Source organism: Solea solea, chromosome 20, assembly GCF_958295425.1.
Source record: "Solea solea chromosome 20, fSolSol10.1, whole genome shotgun sequence".
Classification (NCBI taxonomy): domain Eukaryota; kingdom Metazoa; phylum Chordata; class Actinopteri; order Pleuronectiformes; family Soleidae; genus Solea; species Solea solea.
Window position 1 is genome coordinate 3,614,218 of NC_081153.1, and position 26,721 is coordinate 3,640,938.

Genomic DNA, 26,721 nt, shown 5'->3' on the forward strand with positions numbered 1-26,721 from the left:
CCAGCGTCAGATATTATCTGCAGAATTAATGCAGCTTCAACGCCACATTAACACTGAGCTAGGTAATGAGTGTAATTAACAACTAACTCCTTTTTTTTCTTTCTTTTTTTTGCTGTGCAATATCTTGGCTGATGTGTAAATGGATGTGTTAGCTCGCACTCCCTCGCTCCCTCCCTCCCTCCACCTCACACACACACACATCTCCGGTGTGACAAACTGATAGACTGCAAAACCAGATGTATGTCTCATCCCCATTCACATCTCCCTCCCTACACACACACACACACACACACACAGGGCCACAGAAGGAATGATAACAGAGACATGCTAATGTGTGCTAATGATGTCGTTATCTCCAGACGAGTGCAAATGGAGTGAGAGATTATCACCGACACCGGGGGAACGAGTTGTGGGTTCACTGGCACATGACTGTGTTTCGGTGTGATTGAGAGACGTGTGTGTGTGTGTGTGTCACTCTTTGACCTCGTTTTTTTTTTCTACCCACCGAGTGTCCCACAGGAAGTCGCGCTGATGACCCCACACCCCGCTCCCACAGAGAGCCGATGAGCATGTCGTACAGTAGATCTGCTTTCTAAACACAATGAGCAGAATCACAAGTTGTGCCGCCCGTGTCACAAGATCCTTCACATCCATCCGACTGTAACGGCGGCGCCTCACTTGTTATTATTTAGCCACATGCTTTCACAAGCTTGCATCATGAACACCCACACGTGTAGGCCGACACACACTCGCTCCTCTTCAAATGAAATGAAATCTCTCTCTCTCTCTCTCTGTTGCCAGTGGCGAGTGAGTGTCTTAAAGGCACACAGCAGGGCTTTGAGGAAATGAGTCCGCGGAGCCACTTTACTGTTAAATGATGAGCGTGTGGTCGCCAAGTCAAGACGATAACTTCTCGTAAAAGTCCTCCTGTGGCTGCCCCGTGTCCACAGGGGGAAAAGTGTTTTATTTCAAACCTTTTAATCAGTGGCGTCTGCCAAGAAATCAACACATTTATCATTTCTGTTGGTTTTTTCGATGCAAATCAAAAAAACATGTTAATCTGACTAAAATCTAACATACCTGGATAATGTGATTCATAGTCCGATTACTTCTGCATGTATGCCTTTAGTTGGACTGGTGTTCTGCACGTGCACCAAAATATCCTCCCTGATCTTTGACCTGGACAGAGACCATGATGCATTTTGTCTCATCTCCACTTGATACAGGCACAAATGATGGTTGAATGGCCGTAAGTGCTTTATTTAAATCTCAGTAATCTCTATAAATATATTCTGTGTGTGAATATGCTGAATCCGTAGCTGTGTCCCATGTCACGTCTAGTTTGACATGGGACACGCTCCACTTTTGCCAGCTGTGTGCTTGCATAAAAAAAACCCCACAATAATAACATATAAAAGGTGCATTCCAATTAGTTTAGGGTTGCCAAATCAAGGGGTCGTCTCTGTCTTACACTTAACTGTAAAATAAACATTGACTGTAAAATGAGTTACACTTGTGTATTGTCTTGCTGTGGACAAGAACAGACAAGAAGTCAACACATAAACAAGATGATGCTTCCCATCGTACGCATCCTTTGCATTTTATTGCGAGGCTGAACAATTACTAATTATGACACGGTTAGCGAATGGCAAAGGCTGCAAATATTTGTTGGTTATTAACTTGTTCTGTGCTCTCTGCAAACTAAAGTGGGAACCACATCATATCTCCAAACGTTTCATCACAATATAGAGTCTTGTATTATCTATGTAGTCGTTAAAGGTCCAGTGATCGATCCATGCTTTCATGGATGTGTCATCACGTGAAAGTGAAGAACTTTTGTTCGCTTCCTCTCACATGGATGGAGTCTTGGGGGATTCAGTTACCATACCATTAGAAGCTAAATCCCACACACTTGGTAATGCTGTAATCACACTGTGAATCTGTTACATAACAACATCATAACCTAAATTGAATTGCAGTGGAAAAAAACTGTAAAAGGAAAATTGCAATTAGATATGTCCACCGCCCAAATCCTTCAGCCCAACCCAACATTAATCTTCAGAACACCTCATAGTTATTGATGATTCGTCTATTTGGGCTCTTGTCTTTACATAAGCCAATCAAAAGTAATGTAGACTTCTTCTAAATCTGACCACCTGCTTCGTCATTGTCAGATGAAACAAAACCATTAGAAATAAAGCCCCCGTGTGGAATATTGTCACTTTCAGACCCAGATAACGGAGAGTGGGTCAGGTTTGCTCCTCTTTCCAGTCAGAGAAGGTGCAACAACAACGACAACAACGACAACGAGGGGAACAGCAGAACTGCGATGTACAGTGGATGAACACATGGTTGATCATATGACACTGTTCCCAAAATAAACTCTCTGTGCAGCAGCAGCTGTTTTGATTAGTTATCATTTAACGGCTCAGTTTTCTCTCCCCTCCACTACTGTACTCTCAGAGAACTGTCACTCGGTTCCTGATGTCTATATTTCCCCCGCACGTCCTGTCCCACCCTCTCCCGTCATATTCTGCCTGATGAATTTGGTCGATCATTTGCCTCCATCTGAACTCTTTTCCACATCCTTCATTGCAGCTCTTTCTCTATCATTTATGGCCTATTCCTGTGCTTCTACCCCGGCTTTGGCTGAGGGTTGTTTGGTAGGGGGGATGGGCAATGGTTGGTTTGCACGTTTTCAAGCAAACTGAAATATTCATGTTCGTGTGCCTGTGTCTCTGTGTGAGAGTGACTTCACGTGTATTCCTCCTTGGTCTCTCTCTCTGTGAGTGTGTGTGTGTCTCGTTCTATTCATATCTGCAGTTTGACGTGGAGCAGCTCATAAAAAATAAAAAAAAAAGTCTTCACGTTGACGTTGTTTGCTTTGGAGTATAAGACTGTGTGCACATTTTATTTGTTTGTTTGTCAGGTGCACAGAGCGTGAAGCCCCCGTTTGGTTTGGTTCGGTTCCCAAAATAAGACTTGGCACATCAATTACCCATGAACCGCTCTGCTCGCGCTCGCACAACCCACCGAGAGAGGGAGGAATTAGCAGAACATGCCTCTCTCTCACTCGACATAATGATATGCGGGCGCACTCTACTTAGAAATATCCACTTCTCACTTCTTCAAATCTGAATTTTAAAGCAGTTTCCATGTGTCATGTATTCAACCCCATCTGAACACGATCACCTGTATAAAACCTCGGCAGAAAACACAGTGTTAAATACTCTCTCAGTTCCTTCTGTAATGTCTTTTTCACAGAGCTGTCAGCCGTGAGTTCACTTGCTCCTCTCTAACTCCCCGTCGTCCTCCGAGGTCCACACAGACCAGCTGATCCCCGTTTCTTCATCTGTTCTCTGCGACCCAGCCTTTTAGCTCTCTCATCCTGAAACATGCACGCACACACACACACACACACACACACACACAGGGGAAAAAAACCCACATGCACACCCCCCCATTTCCCAGCCCTCCCATCTCTCTATTTCCCTTGACCTCCCACCCTTCTAATGCCATTCTACCCTCCTCTTATCCCTTCCTCAGCTTCAGCTTCAACCCCCCCCCCCCTCTCCATGCTGAGTCGACCGGAGGCAGCAGCCGTTACATGTATAGCTGGTTGCTATGTGGGCACCATGACAACCGTCATGAATTCGACATGGCGCTCACGTATCCAGGCGGATGTGAATCTGTGTGGTGGATGCAGCAGCGCTTCAAATGGCGCTCACGTACCTTGGGGACGAAGCTCTCGCAGGGTTTTTTTTTTTTTTGGTTGTATAGATCGTCCTCTTTTGTATAAAATGTAAATGTACAGTATACGTGTGACGCCGTGTTAGTAAATGAGTTGATGTCTGCAGCCTCAGAACAGCGGCCCTGTGAAATAATGATGGTTACCAATGCAGTGATTCTTAAAAATGCAACATTTTCACAGTAATTTACATCTTACACAAAGCAATACAGATATTCTGAGTTATATACGGCCTAATATGAAGACATATAATCCTATTGTAATGTAAAAACGAACATGGACTCATGAGAAACACAGCAAAACAAAGTTGTAAGATACTAATACTGTTCGAGAGAAGATTTCTGGGGGTTTTTGGACTTTTTTTAAATCTTTTATCAAGAAAATTAAAAATAAACATAATTCCATTTGATACAGTTACTGAAAGCAGAGCAGGCTCTGGCATCTCCTCTCATTCTGTTCATTGTCTCCCTTTACGCGCACCACACTGGGACATCTCTGTGTCTTTTAAAATCACCCTGTTCTTACAAATTATCAATGGAAATACTTGTTTTCTTCAGATCAACCATCAACCATGCACATATTCTTAACTTTTGCCACTGAGGTCAACCGTGAGATCCAGTGCTGATGTTATGATCTATACAAGTTGTGAAATAGTGATACACTGTTACCAAAAGTGTTCAAAATGAATGAAAAGAACTTCTGAGCTTTTAAATCCCCGCTCCTCACCTCTGAATGATGGCCCTTTTCATCACTTCAGTCATTCAGAGAAAAAGCAAGGGGGCAATTTTGTCTGTCTGATAATGGTCGCTGGAACAGTTGTGTGAGTCAGCCTGGATGAGGTACGTCGCAGTGTTTAATGCGTTATTACATTACTCATTCAGAAATGTTAAATACAGTCAGTCACACGATTTAAAGCATCTTTAGAGAGGTTGGGCAGCCCCGAGGAAACGAGGAAAGGAAGTGGCCTTGTAACCTGGAGGACTGCCGGTTATCTGGCCAGATGATGGTAGAGGAAGCCGGGCAAAGGCAATCGAAAGCAGACCTGTACAGACACTCATAGACCAGTACAGTCCAACCAGTACAGACTAGCACGGGCTGTTTCTGATCAATATAGATGAGGACATGTCGTTTTCAACCAGTACAGAACAATGCAGACTCCTACAGGCTGTTTCCAACCAGTGTGGCCCAGTACAGGTTAGCAGAGGCTGTTTCAGACCAGTACAGACTAGTAAGGATAGGGTTAGACAAGTACAAGTAAGTGTTTCTGCCCAGTACAGGCGAGTGTAGGCTATATCCATCCACTTCAGATCAGTACAATCTGTTTACAAACTGTCCAGACTGGCACAGGCTGTTGCATCTCGTTTCCAACCAGTTAACACCAGCACATGTTGTTTTCCAACCAATACAGACTAGCACGGACTGTTTCTGACCAGTACAGACCAATGCAGACTCATACAGGCCTTGTACTGACCAGTGCAGGCTAGTAGAAGCTGTTTTCAGAGCAGAACTGAACACCACAGGCTGTTTCCAATCAGCACAGGCTGTTTCCAACCAGTAGATACCAATGCAGACTCATACAGGCCTTGTACAGACCAGTATAGGCTTGTAGACGCTGTTTCAGACCAGATCTGAACACTGCAGGCTGTTTCCAACCAGTACACACCAATGCAGACTCCTACAGGCCTTGTTCTGATTAGTATAGGCTTGTAGACGCTGTTTCAGACCAGAACTGAACACTACAGGCTGTCTCCAAGCAGTGGACCAGTACAGACCAGCACAGACCATTCCACGCTCTGTAAACAGCAGCCACATTCAGAGCTGCTCAGGCTGTGTATCAACTATGCTGCTTTACTGTAATCTGTCTTTATACCAGTGCTGCCAACAAGGGCACTTTGTGTGTCACCCCGTCCACATGCTCCTCTGACCAGCAAGGCCAGCAAATACAAGGTCTGGCAAGGATTAACACACACACACACACACACACACACACACTCAAACGCACACCAAATAACTTTTATATCAATACACCATGGATACATACATGCCTGTTTTTCTCAGGCTCGCTCGACGCGATGATACAAAAACACCTGCCCACACAAATTCACACACTGTTTTGAAACATTGGTTGCCCAAGAGGAATTAGAGGATACAGTTCGGAGGTTGGAGGCCTCGTGCTATAATTACAAGCATTTCCCTCCTCGCCATTGTTACGTAAGTGATCGGGGGAAACGGCGCAACGATACGCGTGGAATAAAATCCCCTTTGACACAAAATGGTTAGCACTTGTAGGACAGAATGTCCTGCTTTTTAAAAGCCCTGCAGTTTTGCATTTATATTTTCAAAGGACCGTTGCTCTTACATAATCATGAAGACATGTCTTTAGATCACCCACTCACAAGATACCATTAGTTTTCCAGCGTGTGGTCTTAGCTCCCGTCCAGAGAGTTGTGCATTTTTAGCTGGAGAACTGACACTCACTGGATAGTTATGTTTTTGTGACCGTGCTCTGTAAGCCCTGGAGATGTTTGCATGGAAATTCTGGCAGATCAGCAGTTTCTAAAATACTCCGTCCAGCCTGTCTGACACCAACAACCGTGTCACATTCAAAGTCGTTCTGATGCTTTGGTTCCTCTTCCTCACCCATGTCTGAAAGCCTAAATGCGATGAGTTGCTGCCATGTGGTCGGCTGATTAGATATTTTGTGTTTAACCCTTGAACACTTACGCCTCAAAATGTCCATCTGGACTTGTTTCAATCATAAAAGGGCCAGAAAATGTCCTGTGAGTAAGTGCTTATGCCCATTTTTCCAGATTAGCTTTCAATATCTGGCAGTTATTCACAGTTTACTGCATGTTATGACGGTGTATTAACAATTTAAAATGAAGGGCAACACTGTCGACACCAGATTTTGCGTGTTAAGTTTGAGTCTTTGTCTCAATTTACAGGCGTTTTTCCAACTCTCTCTTCTCTGGTGACAAAGACGCTGATTCGCCGGCTTGCTGCAACAGCGCAAGTGAAATTACCGTGATAACCACACATTTGCTTTGATGCGTAACTTCTTAGCTTTTCAGAAACAGTTGGAATTGTTCCGATAGCACTAACCGTGGTGTAATTACAGTAATGCGAAGCGTGTCGTCGTCGTCGATACGTTCGGTGTTTAAGGGTTAATGAGAAGCAGGTGTGAGAGGTAGACCTAATGAAGTGAGCGTGTCACGACCACCATGGGTGTCAGACTTTCTTCAAGCACACGTCGTGTGCACACACTCGACAGTAAGAATGCCTTTGGGTTTGCTTTGTCATTATCAAGTAACAAATGACCTTGCAAGTGGCTGCTTCGTTAAAATGGAATGTGTTTTTCAAAGCCGGAGGGAAAAGACGCCGCAAGTGTCAGTCAAGGCTGAGGAAGTGGAGACAAACACGAGCACACACGCACACATTCTCTCCGCGCTCTTCTGCTTGGGGAGTTTAAGTTTATATTTTTGCCATGTAGGTCACCAAGCACGGAGTAAAACATGTCCTTGAAATGGCCCTTAAAATTCTTTTAATTCCTCATAAAATAGATGGTTAACTTTTGCAAATCCCAAGCCAAAAATTGCCCGCTTAGACAGCCACACCTCTTTGTCCTATGCGTGTCCATGGTAGTATTTGCCAGGGCAGACAGAGAACTATATAATATACATATGTATGTATATATATATATATATGTTTATATACAGTATATACACTACCGGTCTATGCCGGTTGTTCCAGCATAGAACAAATAAACAATTGAGGTCAAAAAAGAAATCATGGAATCAATTTATAAACCAAAATGTATTCTATATTTTGACTCATCAAAGTAACCACCTTTGGCAGATATAACAGCTGAACACACTCTTGGCATTCTTTCTACAATGGAAATCAAATATTCTGCTGAAAGTTCTTCCCAACTCTGTTGCAGAAGCTCCCATAAATGTGTGGGACTTGTAGGTTGCTTTGTCCAGTTCATCCCAAACCAGCTCGATGGGGTTTAAGTCTTGAGACTGTGCTGGCCACTCCACGTTTTCAAGCTTACCATCTTGTTCTTTTTTCCTGAGGTAGTTCTGGCATAGCTTGGACGTATGTTTTGGGTCATTATCTTGCTGTAGGATGAACCCCTGACCAAGTAGGCACATACCAGAGGGTACTGCATGGCGCTGCAGAATGTTGTGGTAGCCGTTTTGGTTCAGGGTGCCTCTCACTCTGTACTCTGGATCCAGAAAAACAGCCCCAGACCATCACGCTTCCTCCTCCATGTTTGACAGTTGATGTCACACGCTGAGGAACCATCCTTTCGCCTACTCGACGGCGTACGACACTCCTGCGTGATGAACCGAAGATTTCAAACTTTGATTCATCAGTCCATAACACCTTCTTCCAGTCTTCAGTAGTCCATTGGCGGTGTTTCATGGCCCAGGCAAGCCTCTTCTTCGTACTCTGACGTCTTAGCAATGGCTTTCTTGCTGCAACTCGACCGTTCAAACCTGCAACTCTCAGTCTTCTCTTCACAGTTGAGACCGAGGCTTACTATGACCACTATTAAGCTGTGCTTGAAGCTGTTGTCCTGTGAGCCGCCTATCACGCAAGCTGTTGACTCTCAGAAACTTGTCTTTTGATTCTGTTGAGGCTTTGGGTCTACCAGACCTCTTCCTGTCAGAGTTTCAACACTGTGTTCCAACACTACTTTTATGTAGACAGAGGGGGTTGTAAGTAATAAAGTAAAGTTGGAACACCTGTAGGAATTGGTAGCGCCAACTTTCAAGGCTTGATCAACCTCCATTGCTGCAGAACAGCTCTAAGTTGTTAACCCATTTCTTGTTCCCTGAAAAAGGCCATTCTGAAATGTATATTATTCTTCAGTTTTGCGTAACCTTACCTTTTTTTTTTAACCTCTAGCAGTTCACAAGGGGTGCCTACCTTACCTTTCAAACTATTCATTGGACTTGAATGGCTTGAATTTCAATAAAAAACTGGAAAAATGGGGGTGTTCTAAAACTTTTGACCGGTATTGTGTATATATACATATACATATACACACATTTTAATAGAATAATATCCTCTGTTAGGGTCGTTGTAATGAATCATTTGTGCTAATTACACAAATCCTTGCACTAAACCCTGATAAAAGAAACAGGGTTTTTGCCTGGAAATGATTCAAAATGGCCAAGAAAAAATATTTCACAGGGACAAAAAAGACATGTAATAAAACAAAAGCACTCATTAATAATGGAGAGTTACGTTTTGAGTCCTGAAATGTAAATGTTTAGCCTTTGCTGATATAGAATAGTAATAATTATAAATGATCATCATCTCTATCGTGATCAAAATTATTGTGATTCCTATTTTACTATCATAACCGGGAAGCCTTATATTGGCTTTGACATAATAGATAAGACAATATAGATGTCTGTGTCGTATGGCATAATTAGGAATGTTGATGATGAATGTGATGCAGACTTTGCACATATGAAGATGCATGTTTGTGCAGACTCGTTTGCAGACACGAGACGAGTGCAGACTCGTTTGCGTGCCCCTTGTTTGTGTCCCTCTCGTTTGTGTCCGTCTCGTTTGTGTCGCTCTCGTTTGTGTCCCTCTCGTTTGTGTCCCTCCCTGCCGTTGCACAGAAAGCGTCTATTGTTTGTAAATTCCCCTTCAGCACCCCTGAGTGTCAGAACAAGGATCAGGTCTCAGGCACACAGGAGGATTGGCACCTCTAATGGTGCCAAAGGCTTGATAAACACCACTAAGATTTCCAGGAGATTTCTTGAAAGTTGCCGTCCTTGCTAATTTTTTTCTAGGTCGTGTGCTGAGAGGGAGAGAGAGAGAGGGAGGGAGAAAGAGAGAGAGAGAGTCTGTGTGAGGTAGGGAGGGAGAGAGAGAGAGAGAGAGACAGACAGAGAGAGAGTGGAAAAAAGAAAACAAAAAACAAACAAACCCTCTGAGCGAAAACTGTGTTGTGATCACCAGATTATAGCTGGGGCTAAATCTGTAAACTCTGCCCCCAAAGTGTTTTTGCCATGTCATTTAGATTATTCTGATTAATATGTGCTCTTTATCCTCACTTTCCATTTCCCGGGACCTGGTTTCATCTCAGAGTCCAGTCTGAGGGTCAGGGCGGCTCCACCGGGTCAATCAAATCAATCACAAGAAGAGAGAATACAATTTTTTTTTTACAACATGCTACCCACCATTCTTTGTGCTTCTTTTTTCCACCCTGCGTACACTTTAATGTGTCCTCCACACTTTTCCACCAATGCCACAAATTTCAAGGGGGGATGTGGTGAGATAAGGGGCGGGAGGAGCCGGGCCGTGTGGCCAAAGATAGCCCGAGGTCCAATATGTCACCATATGTGAGAGGAAAGATGCCTCAGGAGTTTGGTTGTTTTTGTGTGTTATTCTTTTCTTACTTCACAACACAGCATTTAAAACACCTAAAGTGTGTTGTGGTAAAAATGAATTATCTCATGTGTGAATAATCCACCTCAGCAGGTATAATCTATGGCGCTTGATTACATTTGGGAAACTTTTGGAGAGATGTCGTGATTTTCATCATCACTGAACTTTGACCCTGTTTTTTGTTAAGTTGGCGGCTCCATGACAGACGATGGGAGCCACACTTGATTCCAGTTGAGTGCAAATTATGAGTAGAAGTTGGTAGTGGGTGGAGATGATGTCAACTAACACCACAAATAATATTCAAAGCAAGAAATGACTTAACTCCACATGCACACCAGTGACTGTGTAAACAAACAAAACAAAAACCCTCTACAATCACGTCAATAAGTGACAGTGTGGAGAGCTGTGATCCAGGCAGAGTGGCTCAGTGGTTAAGATCGGTGTGCAAAAGACATCATGGGCGCAAGTTCAACTCCACCCCTGGCGGGTTGTACTCAATTCCCTTGTAATGTAATGTAATGATCCCATGTTCATGCAGGTCAAAGTTGTATAAACATCCACACGTTATCTACTACAAAGATATTTAATGATGTATTATTTTCGGCGCCTGCTTCTTCGCATGAAAACAAACAAACAGCATCTGGCCGGTGGTTTCCGCTGCCAAAAGCTACTTGGTCTTTAACGGAGACAGAGCAGACTTGTTGTTGTTTAAAAAAAACAAATATATGGTTTATGGTTCAAGACATTTTATTAAGTTACAAAGATGTACTCAAATTATGTGTAATTATATAATATGTACGAATTAAACAACTGGTTATGTTACGGCCTGGAGAACAGAGGAGGACCCAAACGCAAGAGGCTGTAGGTGATCGACAGTTTATTTAACAAAAAGTTTATCAAGTACTTGAAGTGTCCGCTGCTGCAGGCGGCTGGTGGCAGGACGCAGGTCCACAGAAAAACGAAGGGCAGCGAGGCGCAAAGCTGGAGTACAAACATAGAAAAAGGGCAACGTTAGAATTAATGTTCGACTCGTTCACAAAAAATTCACATGAGCAGTTTCCCTGGAGAATTTCCACTGGCTCTACCGATTTGACGGAATTATCTGGCACAGGAGTGAAGTCAGAGCCGGTTTTATGGGGAGGTGAATCAGGTGAGAATTGAAACCAGGTGTGCCTCACTGCCCTTGTGAGAAGTGGTTAGCTCCTCCTCCTCCACCAGACCATAACAGGTTACCTGTAAACCTCAGTGGATTAAAGTAGAGCTGAAACAATTATTCCATTAACTGATTACGAATCGATTACTAAATGAATCAATCAGTCAACCATTTTGATCATCGATTACTCGGTTTGAGGCTTTTTTTCATGATTAAAACAAGATTTTTGATTGTTTTAGCTTCTTACATGTGAATATTTCTGGTTTCTTCGCTCCATAAAACAAAGAAATCATTCAAAACTGAATCATGTTGGTTTGTGGACAAAAACAAGACATTTGAGAACCTTATTATTTCGTGGTTTGACAAACACTGATCAACATTTTTTAATTATTCAATTCATCTAGAAAACAATCGACAGGTGAATTGATTCTGAAAATGATCATTAGCTGCAGCTCTAGATTTAAGCTTCTTTTCTGTGTATGAAGAGATAAAAAAATAGCAGATTGATGTATTCCTTTCAGTCAAAACTGAAGCATGCTGGTGTTTCATGCCATGTACTGAATGCTAAACATGAGCTAACAATCCTAACAAAATTCTAAGAATCTTATCTCTACCCCGACATGATTTCCTTAATGCCCTTTCTTTTAGTTTTGGCAGAAAAGAACATTCTGAGAAATGGCGGCAGCTCCAGGCAGAGCTTTAATTCTCGTGGCTCTCTCGTGTACGTAGAGTCCAGATTCAAATAAAAAATCAGTTACAGATGCTTATCTTATCTTTAAAGAAAGAAAGAAAGAAAGAAAGAAAGAGCAAACAGGGCGACTGTATTAAAGAAAAAAACAAGCTTCTGTGACAACATAATGATCCGTGTCAGTCAGATGATCTGTGCGACTTACAAACACCCAGAGGCGAAGCTGTCGGATGCTGTGAGATGCCTTTCATTTGGTTGACGTTGCTGTACATTTTTATGGTTTGAAAAGAGTCTCTTTAACGCGTCTTATAACGTTCTCTTGTCATCAATCTGATGCTCCAGAACTTTTCACCACAGACACGAGTCTGCTCGTTGCCGTGGTCAGAGGGGAGTCGTTTTCCTGACGCGTGGAGATGTTTATCGTGTCACAAAAGATGTTGGGATGAGTCACTTTTGCTTTCGTAAGGTGTGAGTGACACCGTTTATATGTTTATGAACAGCGTGTGGCTGTGTTTCCTTTTTTCAAATTCAATTCTCTTAAAGCTACAGTCACTCACAAGTCAGATTTTATTCAGACTAAGACACAGTCAGGCTAACATAGTCCGATTACTCCTGCATGTATGCGCTTAGTCGGACTGGAGTCGGACTTGCCGTTCTGCACATGCACCAAAAACTCCTCAAGTTGACGACGTACAAACTGAAAGTACTGTTGCCCGGAAATCATACAGTGGCGGCGTCTTCCTTCAGACAATACAGCAACCACAAGACCAAATGCTAACTTGTAACAGTCGGTATGAAACGCACAGAACTGCAGTACGATCCATCTCACCAGCAGCAGGAAACTGCTACACACATAGCTCCACACGTGCCGTACCATTACTCTGGTAACCCAAAGGGAAGGCTGCCCCAAAAATGGAACGGTTGGGGCTGGTTATTTTGCTACTTTTCCTAATGGAAACGCAAAAAAATAAGTACGGAACCAAACCGTTCCACTTGGTGGAAACAAGGCGTACCTTTACGTATCAGAAAGGTTGTTGTTGTTGTTGTTGGGCTCATGATCAGCAGTGCTGTCGCTAAAAACACCAGACTCCTCTGTTAAATATTCAGATTTTAGACATAATTGTTGGAGATTAACTCACATTTTTTAAGATTGTTAAGCCTTTTAACTGATCTACAGTTCAGCATTGTTCTGCTTCATTCTTGGGTCGGACGTCTCTTCCTGTGATGACACTCTGACCAATCAGTGGCCGGAGCTGGTACTAAAAAAAAGTACCTGGTACCAGGTACAACGCTCATGGAGACGCAACTTAACCGTGCCGAGGCGAGGCAAGACGGAAACACGCCATGAACTAAACCCTTGATGCTCAAAGCATGGCTGGTTACTTCATTCAGGCTGCTTTAGGAAACGTGGTGGTGTCAGACGCCAGCCTCCGTAAAGCAAGGCACATATAAAACATATAAAAGTCTTGTTTTCTGCCGATAGATCCTCCCTAAATGTTACACACTGGACCTTTAACGCATGAACATATTCATATTAATAGGCTCTTGCAGGAGGCAGTAAATACTCTCTAATGTGTTATGCGAGCACTGCTTGGCTTTCATCTTTGGTGGATAATTCCTGCAGCAGTACATGCATCTTGCATGTAACACTTCCACCCATCGCGTGCCCTAGTTTGAATCTAGGGTGGAACAGTGTGTCCTGTGAGCAGCTACACGATGTACAATTTCTAATTTAGTATTCACATGCAGCAAATATAATGTTGTTTATTGTTTTTGGTTTTTTTGTAACTCATCTTTGTTCCTGTAGCAATAGTGATTTGTTTGTAGTGCCTAATTAATTTAAGTAATTGCTAAAAGCTCAAAAAGAACCTAACTTATCGATCCCTGTTTCCTCTGCAGAGTAGAACGTTATCTCGATGCTTCAGGTTAAAGAGGAGCTCTTGGAAGGCTTCAGTGCCCACGATGGCGAGCAAAAACTGGGTCACGGGGGAAAGCAGACATGGCCATGGAAACCTTGCCGTCGCCCTGGCAACTGCACTGTTGACAAAGCAATTACCTCATCTCGGCACGTTCTGCCGTATTTTGGCGATTGATAATAGATTATTTAAAAAAAAAAAGTAAGGCTGATTCTTCTGTGACTGCTCCTGCAGTGGAGATATTCCATCCTCCCCCTCTTCCTCCTCCTCCTCCTCCTCCTCCTCCCCTCCTCTGATTCTGGTGGGAAAACAGTGGATCAGTTCACCACAAAGTACAAAGTTTTATCGATTCAATTCTGTGAGGTGAAATGTGAAAAGCAGCAGAATCCTTTTTTAAAGCATTACTGTGTTTTTAGCAAATGTTATTGAGGCGCCAAAGAAGCTGCTCATTGGAAAATCTATTTCTGGAGGATAATTAAAAACAAAATGTAATGTCTTTAGTTACCTGGCAGGGAATGCACAGGATTCAGTAGGTTTGACACAGACATGGTCCTACTAACGGCACTTTTCCACGATACAGTTCTCACACGACTCGGCTCGGCTCTACTCCTAATCCCATGAGGGGTAGTACCTGGTACCTGGTACCTAGTGCTTGTTATTTGGCACCTGCTCTGTTTCCAGGTGAGCTGAGCCGATACTAAAAATGTGACGTCAACAAGCTGCCGGCCACTGATTGGTCGGAGAGCGTCGTCACTGGAAGACTCACGAGTGCGACGTCCGACACAAGAATCAAACCTGAACAATGGCGAACTGTAGATCAGTTAAGGCCTTGGTAGACTTCATCAACGGTGCACAAAGAGCGCCACCTGATGGTGAAGTGGCATACGACAGGATCATGACACGCGAGTATACCAAGGGTCAGCGATACTGTATGTGATGCACAATGTGAAGTATACCAGGGCCTTTGAAGAGACTTAAAAACCCTGAAAACATGCGTTAATCTCCAACATTTAGCAAAGGAAATGTCTAAAATCTCAATATTTAACAGAGGAGTCTTCATATTCAGAACTCCTCCGACACAGTTAAAAGAGAAGGGAAGCAACTTCACCAGTAAATGTTGCTAAGTGTAAATACATTGTGTACTTTTAAGTATTTCCTTTAATAAATTCCAACTGGCTATAGCCACATGAAAGTGAAACGCCTTTATATACATTTATTTAGAGGTTTATGTTTGTTTTATCAGTGTAGTGCATATACAATGCTGGAGGTGAATGCTGGGGAAACTGATGCCAAATATACCTATCATTTAATTGATCTCTCTGAGGGAATATAGCTCTGTCTAACACACACACATCAACACAAACACTTACTTGAATGCAGCACAGTAAGACGGGGCACACGGAAAAAAAACACTTAAATGCTCAGGGGAAAAAAGATCTAATGTTTCCGTTTATCATCACAAAGCAATGTCCACCTCCTGATCTCTTACTATACGTGTGTGTGCGTGTGTGTGATTGCCACAGTCTTGTATAAAGTACCTTAAAGGGATACTTAAGTAAAATAAGTTGAAGTCACTTTTTCTTAATAATATTACTTAAATAAAAAGTCTTGAAGTAGATGAAATTTACTGTACTTAAAATGAGGGGTTGTGGGTTCAATTCCTGGCCCCACTAGTCTTTGTGTGTCCTTGAGCAAAGACACTTAACCCCGCGTTGCAGTGCGTGAATGGGTGAAAACTGTTGTGTAAAGCAGCTCATCAAGACTAGAAAAGCTCTATATGAATACAGACCATAATACCAACTCTTCTTCTTCTAATTTTATTTGGTAGTAACAAGTAACAAAGATAGTTAGAGGAAATGTTGTGGAGTATTGAAGTACAGTTACAAAGTATTTGTACTTTTTGCACTTTGTTACATTACAGCACTGGATTGCCGTGTGTGTGTGTGTGTGTGTGTGTGTGTGTGTGTGATATGCAGGTCGCTTGGGTGAATCAGGCTGGACTTGATTGAAACTAGTGGATAATTCCAGGGCGTCCACTGAGATTAGAGAGAGAGAGAGAGAGAGAGAGGCGGGGTAAAGGTTAGAGCGTATGAGATGAATTGGCAATAGTCTGTGTGTGTGTGTGTGTGTGTGTCTGTGTGGTTATAAAGTGTGATGCTTTGTGTAGGAAAGGAGTGAACAGAATACAAGTGAGAGAGAAACCGTTGCATATGTTTGGATTACCATTCAGTCAGTTCTGATTTTCAAACAGTATTTGTGTCACTTTTTCTCCGGGTTCTCCGGGTTCACCAGGTTTTCTTTCCACAGTCCAAAAAGATGCAGTTTGATAAATTTGACACAGGTGAGAGAGTGGATGGTTGTTTGTCTCCATGTGGTCCTGTGATGGACTAGACAGGCGACCTATGACCCCGCCTCTCACCCTCTGTCAGCTGGGGTTGGCACTAGCGCCCCCTGTGACCCTCATGTGGCGGATAAAGCAGTAGAAGACGGATGGATTTGTGTCACTTCAGTGTGTACTCGCTGTCACCTTTATCAAAAGTTAGAACGTGCAGTTTATCCTCAGCATCCAGGTATCCAGGAAGTAGATGTGATAGGACCGCCCACTGCACCGCCCACTCTATAAATAGAGGCATGAACCTCCACTTCCTCCTTTAGTCTCCAAACATTTGAAGCACATTGAGTGTCTTTGGAGTGTCTTTTCTCTTTTCTCATTTGGATTTGACCTTTAAGGATTAATCTAAAGGAAAAATAAGTAACCTTTAACTTTTAGCTTCTACGTGCACAACTTGAAATATCAATATTCTTATTTCCAAGTATTTATCATGACTTTATGCTGACTTGATTAAGTGAACAATATTTCTGATGTATTTCTTCTCTAGAACCGTGGTTTTGCCATTCACCCATTCATGTGCTGTTAGATCTGATGATGAGTTGTTGTTTTGTTTTTGTGACTTTGTATCTTATATTTTAGTCTCCAAAAATCCAAATCCAACATCCCTTAAACTTGATATCACACAGTGGTACAGAGGTACAGAAGATCCATGTCTTGCAGCGTCTCTCACACACACACACACACACACACACACACACACACACACAGTGGTACAGAGGTACAGAAGATCCATGTCTTGCAGCGTCTCTCACACACACACACACACAGACACACACACACTGAGTGTGAGAGATAATGCCTGACACATCATTATACATGCCATGAATATAATGGATGACGAGTGTGGGTTGAAAACTCTCCCCTAGAGTCTTTGCATTTTTCTGTCTTCCTAAAAGTCGAGCTGTTAAAGAGTCGAGTTGGATTAAATCTGTTCTGGACGTCAGTGACGTGCACAGACATTTGAAAGGACAGGGGCAAAAATTAAAAGCAGGCACCACTAGTATATCCAGTCATTTCTCACATGCACCTAACCCAAGAATAATAGTAATAACAGAAGAAGCCATTTCACAGAACAATCAGCTTTTTCAAACATCCTAGTTTTATTTGGGATACTTTTGTTACCATTATTTGACTTTGCACGCAGACATTAAATTGGAAACATGGTGATAAGTTTGTATCACCTTCTCCTGCTTTGTGAGCATCAACAATCCCTTTTTCTTCAAGTCTATAAACTGATTTCTTTTGTTTTTGGCACAACGCTTTCTCACATGACACCTCAAACCCTCACTGACGGTTTTATCCAGTGTGTAAATAGAAAAAAATCCTCAGTTTTAAGTGTTGAGCGTCACAAATCAATAAAAAGGTCGGTTCTTAAGTTCTTCTATTCATGTTGACCCTGGTAGTTTTTGTTTTTTGTGGAATAATTTAATGTCTGACGTTTAACAGCACTTGGGAAATACTTTTAAAACAATGACATTTTCATAATTTCATCCGGTGACTGATGTTGTTCTCTCGGCTTAAAAATGTGATATTTTGAAGGTAATGGACGGACAGACAGACAGACAGACAGACAGACAGACACTTGTTGAGTGGCATAATCACATTACAATTGTAGCTCTCAACTTAAGTGCCTGGAAATGTTCTGTGAGCTACAGAAATAAGATTAAATAAAGAAATAAAGATGACTAATTGAGATGAACACTGGAACAAATATTTGACATTGTAATAGAACTATGAATCAAATTAATCCAATAATTGTGTATCTGTTCAGTCACTAAATCAGAGTGAATTGTTAATGGCCGTGGCTTTGAAGCCTCGTACGTCGGACTGTGTGTGTGTGTGTGTGTGTGTGTGTGTGTGTGTGTGAAGGAACACACAGAGGAAATGGAATAAAGAAAAGAGCAGCAGCAGAGGAAAAATAGCCTTTTTGGCCTTGTACTAGAAAGAGGTGAGAGTATTGTGTGTGAGTGAGTGTCAGTTTATTCTGTCAAAGTTAACACGATGACGTTACAGCGAACTGTGACACACGTGTTGTGTGCGTCTTATTTTTGTCTTTAAATAACCAGTGGCCTTCTGCTGCCGTGTCTCTGCAGCGCTGTTCTTCACACAGGAAGTGTGTTTGCTGAGGAGCTGCTCTTATATTCGTTATGTTACTTTCAACTTTGCCATAAACTGTTCTTGTAAACGCTCTTCTGTGATCAGTTTAGGGAACTGAGAAGTTGGAGTGCTTTTAAAATAAAACCGTTCACGTGTGTGTGTTTGTACAAGCGTGACCGTGTATTTGCATAAAATCTGTGCTTTTTTTTTTTTTTTTGTTGAAGCTCAACACTCGACAATAAATTACGCTAAATGTCACTTATGAAAATGTCAGATCTGATTGCATTATCCATTATTCTTATACTGAACCGAGATCAGCTGCTTCACGTTCAGCTGTTGTGGTGCAAAGATCTGATGCGGGCGGACACGACTCGTGGCAATTAATGTCACACACAAACACAAACGTTCTCTCACTCTACAGGGAAACTATATTATATTGATATGATATTTAGATAACTGCATCTCTTCTCGTGTGATGTCATTCGCCTGCTTTTACCCAGGTGTCCCCGTCGTCCTCCCTCATCACTGTGAAAAATTCATGCATCGTCTTCACAGCGAGAGCTGGGAATGATTAAACATTCAGATTCCAACTCTGAAAATGGAGCCTGAAGTGGTCTCTGCAGCTCTGTCTGTCCGCCTGTCCTCTCTTTGATTCTGTGATTGTTGTGAGTCACGTATCGTGTTTTTTATCTTTAAATTAGTTAAAGTTCCGTTAAAATAGCATGTAGATGGTGTGTGTGTGTGTGTGCGTGTGTGTGAGGTTTAAAGTTGTCCTGTGAGGAGAGAGAACTGAGCTGAACTTTTCCAGCTCTGGTTGATGAGGAGTGAAGAGGACAAGCCCGAATAAAAACACTCAAAATTTACGCATCACGCATTTTTACCTCCTCTGCGAGGACTGTGGCTGACACACAGGCTCATAACACACACACACACACACACACACACACACACACACACACACACATTTTATGCATGTGATGTAAAATTCATGGAAATGAAGTACAGAAGATGAACAGAGAGATAGGACTGTGGTCAACCAGCACTGTGTTTGTGTACAATGTGATTTTTCACCTGCTTTGGGCCCCACTAAAGTGTGTGTTTTATTTATGGCTTTGTGAGGACCCAAGAAATCACATAAACCATACGGAGTGAGAACATTTTGGCTTATCCTTACATCTTTAAAGTGTTTTTCTGGTTTTAGGGTTAGGGGCTAAGGACTGCATTATGTCTATGATGTGTCCTCACTAAAATATAAAAGTGGACGACTGGACTTGCTTGAGTTGAGGTGAAGACGTTTCACCTTCTCATCCATCCACTCTTTGCCCTTGAATTGATGTTTTCTGAATCTGAATCCAAGAGGCTTCTTCAGTTCTGGCTAACTTGTGGGAAGAACCAGGTATTTGACCTCTGAGACTAATACTGGTCTAGAGAGTCGTTAAATTGAACAATGCAGATCAATGCAGTTGGTTTCTCCTGAGACGAGGTGTGAATGGGTCGTTCGGGGGTCACCTGAGGGCCAGAGTCTACTACTGTGTGTGTGTGTGTTGGACTTTACTCTTATCACTCTTGCACTCTGTGCATCCTCAGTGCATCAGGCAGAGGACAGAGCTTCTTCAGCCAACACTAACCTTTACCCGATTCTAACCCTAAAACCAGGTCTTAACCCCCAAAAAGCCCTTTAAAGGTTTCCGAGGCCCACAACAAAATGTCCCCACAAGGTCAAAATATCATCGCAAACATATGTTTGTACACACACACACGTTTGTGAGGACACGCATAGACATAAATATCACAACTAAATGCTTAATCCTAACCCTAAAAACCCTTAACCCTCAGAAAAGGCCTCCCTTTTTTGGTCCTCACAAAGATACCCATACAAGAACGCACACACACACACACACACACACACACACACACACACACACACACACACACCCACACACACAGTCAGAGTGGAAGTTGCTGAATTTAACTTTTTTTTAGACGTAATTTTAAATGTTTAACAACTCTCTCTTTTTTTAAATCATTTAAATTTGGCAAGGTTGTTAGTAACACATTTTCCTGTGGGGGTGACAAAGTCAGAGGAGATAATTTTATCGCTTTTATACGCATTTAAATGACTGAGCTTCATTGTTTCCCGCAACTGGCAACTCACTCTTTTATTAGAGTAAACGTGGGCACTGTAGTTTATTTTGATGATCTCACACACACACACGTGCGCACACACACACACACACACACACACACTCTGTCACTCAGCTGTCAGATCTGCAGCTAAAGTGCAGTAAGTTCCCTGCAAATAACAACATTACTTTATTCTAGTTTAAGTAAAACTCTTTTTCTACACGTTTTTATTTGACCATGATGGACAGGAGACGAGAAAGAATACCAACACAACAAAGTGTAAGTGTAGGAAATGTGTTTCAGTCAAATCAGGGTCTTTAAAAATGATGTAAGTATAAATTTGTCGATTTGGTTTTGTTGGATGTGTGGATTTGTGTTTTTGTGGTGGTGCCATTTACAGCTATAGACCTTTTTTCGTATATTTTATAACCTCAAATGGAATCACATTAAGACGCCTCACACATGCATAAGTACTTTTCAGCTGCAAACCACTGTATTTGTGTATAAGTGTTAGCGAAAATTATTAAAAACTCCCTGGCGATGCAGTTGAGGACCTTCTAATGTTAATTATTTATCTGCTCGGCCATAATAAAAAGTCTTAAAGGGGTGTTTTACTCAAAGAAAGGAAAAAGAGTCGCACTAAATGGGGCAGAGAGAAGCAAAAACACAGACAAAGCTCATAAATTTGTGGGGTTTTATTTGACATGAGAGAATTGGATAATCTATTAGTGCGCCACTGCTGTTTATCAGCGTCGTATTAAATCCTGACCTCACACGAACTGAACGAATAGCCTCAGATTACTGGCAATGAAGATTAGCCTTTGGAGTTTAATCTTATACAGGTGTAAAACTGGGGAGAAATGACGCGTGTGCACACACACACACACACACACACACACATACTGGACGACATGTGACTTCAGCACATGACGTGTGCACAGACTGACTGACATGTAGCACACAAACGCCGCCACACTCATATTACCATGGTTGATTTTAAATATTACAGTGAAGCACAGCTTTACTTTTGAAGTTGAACTGATGAGACTCTTGCACGACAAATCCATTTTAAAGTCCGAAATTGTCACGATAAGCCTGTGAATTCCTCAGCGATGACCACAAACTTGTGTACTTAAGTGTTTGTAGCAAAGGCAAAGGCCCCTGCGGCATTAGAATGTGTTTTCTGTGATCACAAAGCAATTTACACCTGCTATTAACATTGCTCCTCGTGCTAACTCGTGTCCTGCGGTTGGGCCACATGTTAAACACATTGAAATGTAAATGTAAACACATGACAAATACGAGCTAAACTACATTACACACAACGACAATTATCAAATGATAAATGTAAAACATAATCAGTACAATAAAATATGATAAAAACTTGCTACAACTACACTAAAACACAATTTACAAGGCAAATAAACCTTATTTACCTAAAATAATTAATAGGTACAGCTCTGTTTTTCTTTTAGCCAGCATTTACACCAAAAACGGTCTATTTTGTGACTTCTGTGCTATAAACACTACTCCCATTTTTTATTTTTTTGTGATTTTGAGTAAATGATATATGATAAAAATGATATGTGATGTAAAATGAATCATAACTTTGGTATAAAAGACAAACGTAAAATTATTATTAATTGTTAGTATTTGTAAAGCCTGGAGATGTTGCCTTTAAACACACAGCCCCAGGATGTCCATATAAGGATTTGTGTATTATGCCCATAGATCCGTGTTGTGGGAGCACAAAGGGTTACTGCCAGGAGTAAAGGGGGCCTACAGTATATGCTGTATGGGCTTCCATAGGTGGGCATAAACAGTTTAGGTCGTCATATTCCCTTAAAGCCAGATATTGGACAGAGTGGTGGTTTGTATGATTCAAAAGCTCAAACTCAGCACTTCCGTCCTCCAGGGATAGTTTGACCAACTTTTGAGCGGCTCCACTCTTCGTTTAGCCCTCACTTAACAAGTGTTTCATCGTCTGATATCTGCACAGCTGTAAACTTTTAGTGGGCAGAGGATACAAACACAGTTGCTACCCAGAAAACAACAGTAAACAGCAGCAGAGTGCGGAGGTCTCTGCAGATATCAACACCCACACGTCGCGGCCCATTAAGGATGATTGATTACTTTTGGATTCATCTATACTTCTTTCAGGAAAAAAATGCTGCATACTTTAAGTGCATAACTCTATGTCCAATTAACTTTTCTACCAAATCTAAAGAGGTTTTTCACAATGTTTTGAGACGCAAACAACCTTAAAATATAGTTAATATCTTTTGCTAAGACTGCAGGAAAATTGCCACCCCCCCCCTCTGAGAGTTCTCGTATATGAATCGACATCCACTGGAGATGGATAAATTATTATCAGCGAGACAAACAAATAAACACGAAGCAAAACTAAGTTCACTTAGAGAAGATAAGGTCATCGTGTCTTCACATAATTACTGTACAATCAGTGCATTCTCAATCTGTCACGGTGAAATATTAACTAAATATAAACTTGCAGGAAATAGCAGCAGATCTGTCAAAGCCCTGCAAAACTCCCCGTGTTGTGTAAATCATCATGAGCAACGTTAATGAACTGTTTGACTGGTTTATACAATTTCTTATAATGGAAAAGAGATAAAAACTTTGTTGTTGTTGATATTATTCTGCCTGTGTTTGGTCTTCATGTGAAAATGAGCTCTGAGAAGAGAAGACAGACTGACAAGACTGAGTGTATACTTATTATTTTCTACGACTTTCCCAACATTTATTATCCTGCCACATGAAAACAAGATAACCTTTTATTCATTCATTGTTCACCACTTTATCTTCCACAGGAGGGTCACAGGGGGCCACGCGGTGGGTGTAGAGCTTAGCACTCTTACTTCTGCAGCAAGAAAACCCAGGTTCGCGACCCGGTTGGAACAAGGGCCTTTCTGCATGGAGTTTGCATGTTCTCCCTGTCTGTGTGTGTGTGTGTGGGTTTTCTCCGCGTTCTCCAGCTTCCTCCCACAGTCCAAAAACATGCTATATATAGGGATTAGGCAAGATGGGTTATTTGTCTGTGTGTGTCCCTATGATTTACTTGTGAACTGTCCACGGTGTGACCCTGTCTATCGCCCTATGTCAGCTGAGATTGGCACCGCGACCCTCAGGGGGAGAATAAAGCAGTAGAAGATGGACAGATGGAGGATGGATGAGGGTCGCATGGCCGCTGGTGCCAATCCCAGCTGACCCAGGGTGAAAGCAAACCGTGACACTGTCACTACACATTTAGCGTGTTTGGTACAGCAGGTTATTTTGGTACAATAGTATCCCCAACCTTTCCATTTTTCAAGTACCCTGTAATGGTAATGGTACGGTACAGTATGGGTGGAGCTAAACCCACGACAGTCAGCCGATTGGGCGACAGAAAAGCGTCACTCCCTTGCGACTGGAGTCTATTCTTAAGCAAAGCTTGACGTCTTGTTGTGAAGAAAACGGCCTCAAATCCAGCTTCCACAAATCGTTGTCGCCGTTCGTTGTTGGCGCACAGGGACGACGTCACGCTACGCTGACACAGCCATCGAGCAAGTAAAGCTGCAGTCAAAACGCACGCCTGACCGAGGGCTTTACCGTTGAACTGGACCATGATGGAAACGCCCCAAATTAACTTTAACGAACTCTATGTTTTAGGACTGCAGGAGAGAACCAGAGAACCTGCAGGATCCAGTTTTTTCAACTGGGTCACAAACTCGGGTCTTTTTTAAACATCATTAAACTTAAGGACGCAAAACCAAACAGTCGCGGGTGATGAAGCTATAATACTGTAGAGGCATGCGTGATGAAGATGTCATAACCCTATGCAATAACACCCTCGTAAATCACCCGCGCCCTACATGCACAGTGTGGCCGTTTTAATGAGGGCCCTCCTGTTCGCCCCGTGACTGCGACTGATAGAGTTGTGACCAGTGGCTGAACGCAGGGGTGAATCGACCACTGTGGCCAACAGACAGGGCTGCATTGTTCACGGCGGACCGAAACAATAGCCGCTCTGTCGGAGGGGATCATCTGTTTTCTTGGCTAGTTGGCCCGCTAATAAGGCTACTTATGCTCAGTGATAGTGCTGGAGCTGGGTCAGAGACAAATAAACAGATACGGCTGGTGTGGGCATGTGTGACAGTGGAGGGTGTGTGTGTGTGTGTGTGTGCAGGTATAGAGTTGGACGTGGAGTGATGCAGAAACACACACACACACACACACACACAGGACAAGTAAAGGCTGTGAAAATATCACTGCACATTCACCTTTAACTGTCCGACACTATCTGGAAAAAAACAACAAAAAAAAAACACTTACATGTCTATTGACAGGAAAAGGTGAGAGAGGGAATCAAAGAGAGAGAGAGAGGGAATAAGCACACGCCCAACATTTTCCAGGTCAGCCCAAATGCCCCCGGGCTAAACTTGCCGTTCTGTCACTGTTTTTCCTTCTCCCTTTTTCCCCTCCTTTCATCCCCCCACCACCCCCCACCTCCCCTCCCTCTCCCTCTCTCACCCAGGGGCAAAGTCGAGCTGCAACAGGATTCAGCCGTTGCCATGGAGACCAGAGAGACGGCGCTGCCATGGCAACGAGGCATCGCTTGCTCCAGTGGAGAGCTGCTTCATCTGTGTGTGTGTGTGTGTGTGTCTCTACTTCTTCCTCCATCGGCACTTCATCACTCACTCTCCACTACGTTTATTTTGTGTGTGTCTCGTTCACTTACCTTTCCCCTCTGTGCAGTCGTTCTTTGCCTCTTTGTGTCTCCTCCACACATTTTATTTATTCACCACAATAAAAGACTCTTTCTTTTCCTTCTCATGTCTCCTCCACTTATCTCCCCCCCCCTATGTACGTTCATTCTCGAAGCTAAAAACACAGCGTGTAGAGCAGGGCCAAACACTACAGCACACGTCGGAACTCATTCCTTCATTGTGTGGCTTGAAAAAGAGGATTTTTCCCCCCCTATTTGGATCGAATCAAACAAGCTCAATTGACACACTTTCAATTAACTCAGGAGTCCGAGATAAAGGTCTACAGGAAATTGTGTTTGTGTGAGGCAGCTTTCTTTGAGTCAATGAAGAAAGACAACACAGACTGTATGTCAGTGTAGCTGTGATGTATCAGCCAATAATCCTCGCCTTGCTCTAAGAATCCTTATATAAAAGAAAGAAAGTGTTTTATAAGAGATCAAACCTAACGTGTCACTTTAAGTCATTCAAAGCAGAACATAAATTAAAACTGCGCTGATCTAACGATATAAAACTTTGATTTAAAGATTACATTTGTCCTCATGTAAAACTGGTGTTTAATGTGTTTGTGAGAATACGTATCATATCTTTGATAGAATTGTCGATTTACACTCGTATACAAACAGACCAAGCTGTTTTCCGATAAACCTCTGTTCCGACACAGCTCTCAGACACAAATCTGCTTCGATTGTGAATCTAAACTGGATGGAGCAAGGACGAGGGTGGTAAACCAGATTTGGACTGACTTAAGCATTGATCCACGTGTACATGGTTGATCGCAGGAGTGTGCTACAGTGTCACTGCTTCTTTAGTCTGTAGAGAGAGACCCTCTCTACTCCCCTGACATTAGATTAAAAGGAATTGTTCTGTTAGTTTGACTAAAACTGTTATTTTAAGATACATTTGAACATTTGAGTCCAACTGAAATTGTAGTAAATTGAATTTTGGACAGTAAAGTTGGACTAACACTTCCACAAAATGTGATTTTGAATTAAACTACTACAGCATGTTAGTTAGTTAGTTAGTTAGTTAGTAATAATAATAAACTTTATTTGTATACAACATTAAAACAGTAAAAAAAAAAAACTTTTAACTTTAAGACAAAACAAAAGATGCAAATAAAACAGTAAAATACAACACAGAGCGGAATAAAATGGGAAAAGACGAGAGCGTCAAGAGGTTAAAAACCTGTTTTAACTTAAAAATAAACTGAAATTGTAAGTAAAACACGACAGTGTGGAATAAAGAGGAGCGAGTTGAAGGCTAGAGTAAAAAGACAAGTTTTAAGTCGGTTTTATTTAGTTTATTTAGTCAGTTAGTGATTGAGTCAGTTTATTGTGCCCTTGGGGGAATACATGTTCACAGTTTCTGTGCATCTGCATGTCTCACTTTGCTGAAAAACATATATCTGGCTTTGTTTTGTTTCAGG

At 42.2% G+C, this 26,721-nt stretch overlaps 1 long non-coding RNA gene across 1 annotated transcript in view; it reads left to right on the plus strand.

Moving 5' to 3' along the window:
- The window catches only part of LOC131447156 (uncharacterized), a 47,265-nt gene extending 22,187 nt beyond the window's left edge, over positions 1–25,078 (plus strand). The window contains exon 5 of the long non-coding RNA XR_009234003.1: positions 25,064–25,078. This is a non-coding gene — a long non-coding RNA (uncharacterized LOC131447156). The remainder of the gene's footprint in view (positions 1–25,063) is intronic.
- The last annotated feature ends 1,643 nt before the right edge of the window (positions 25,079–26,721 follow it).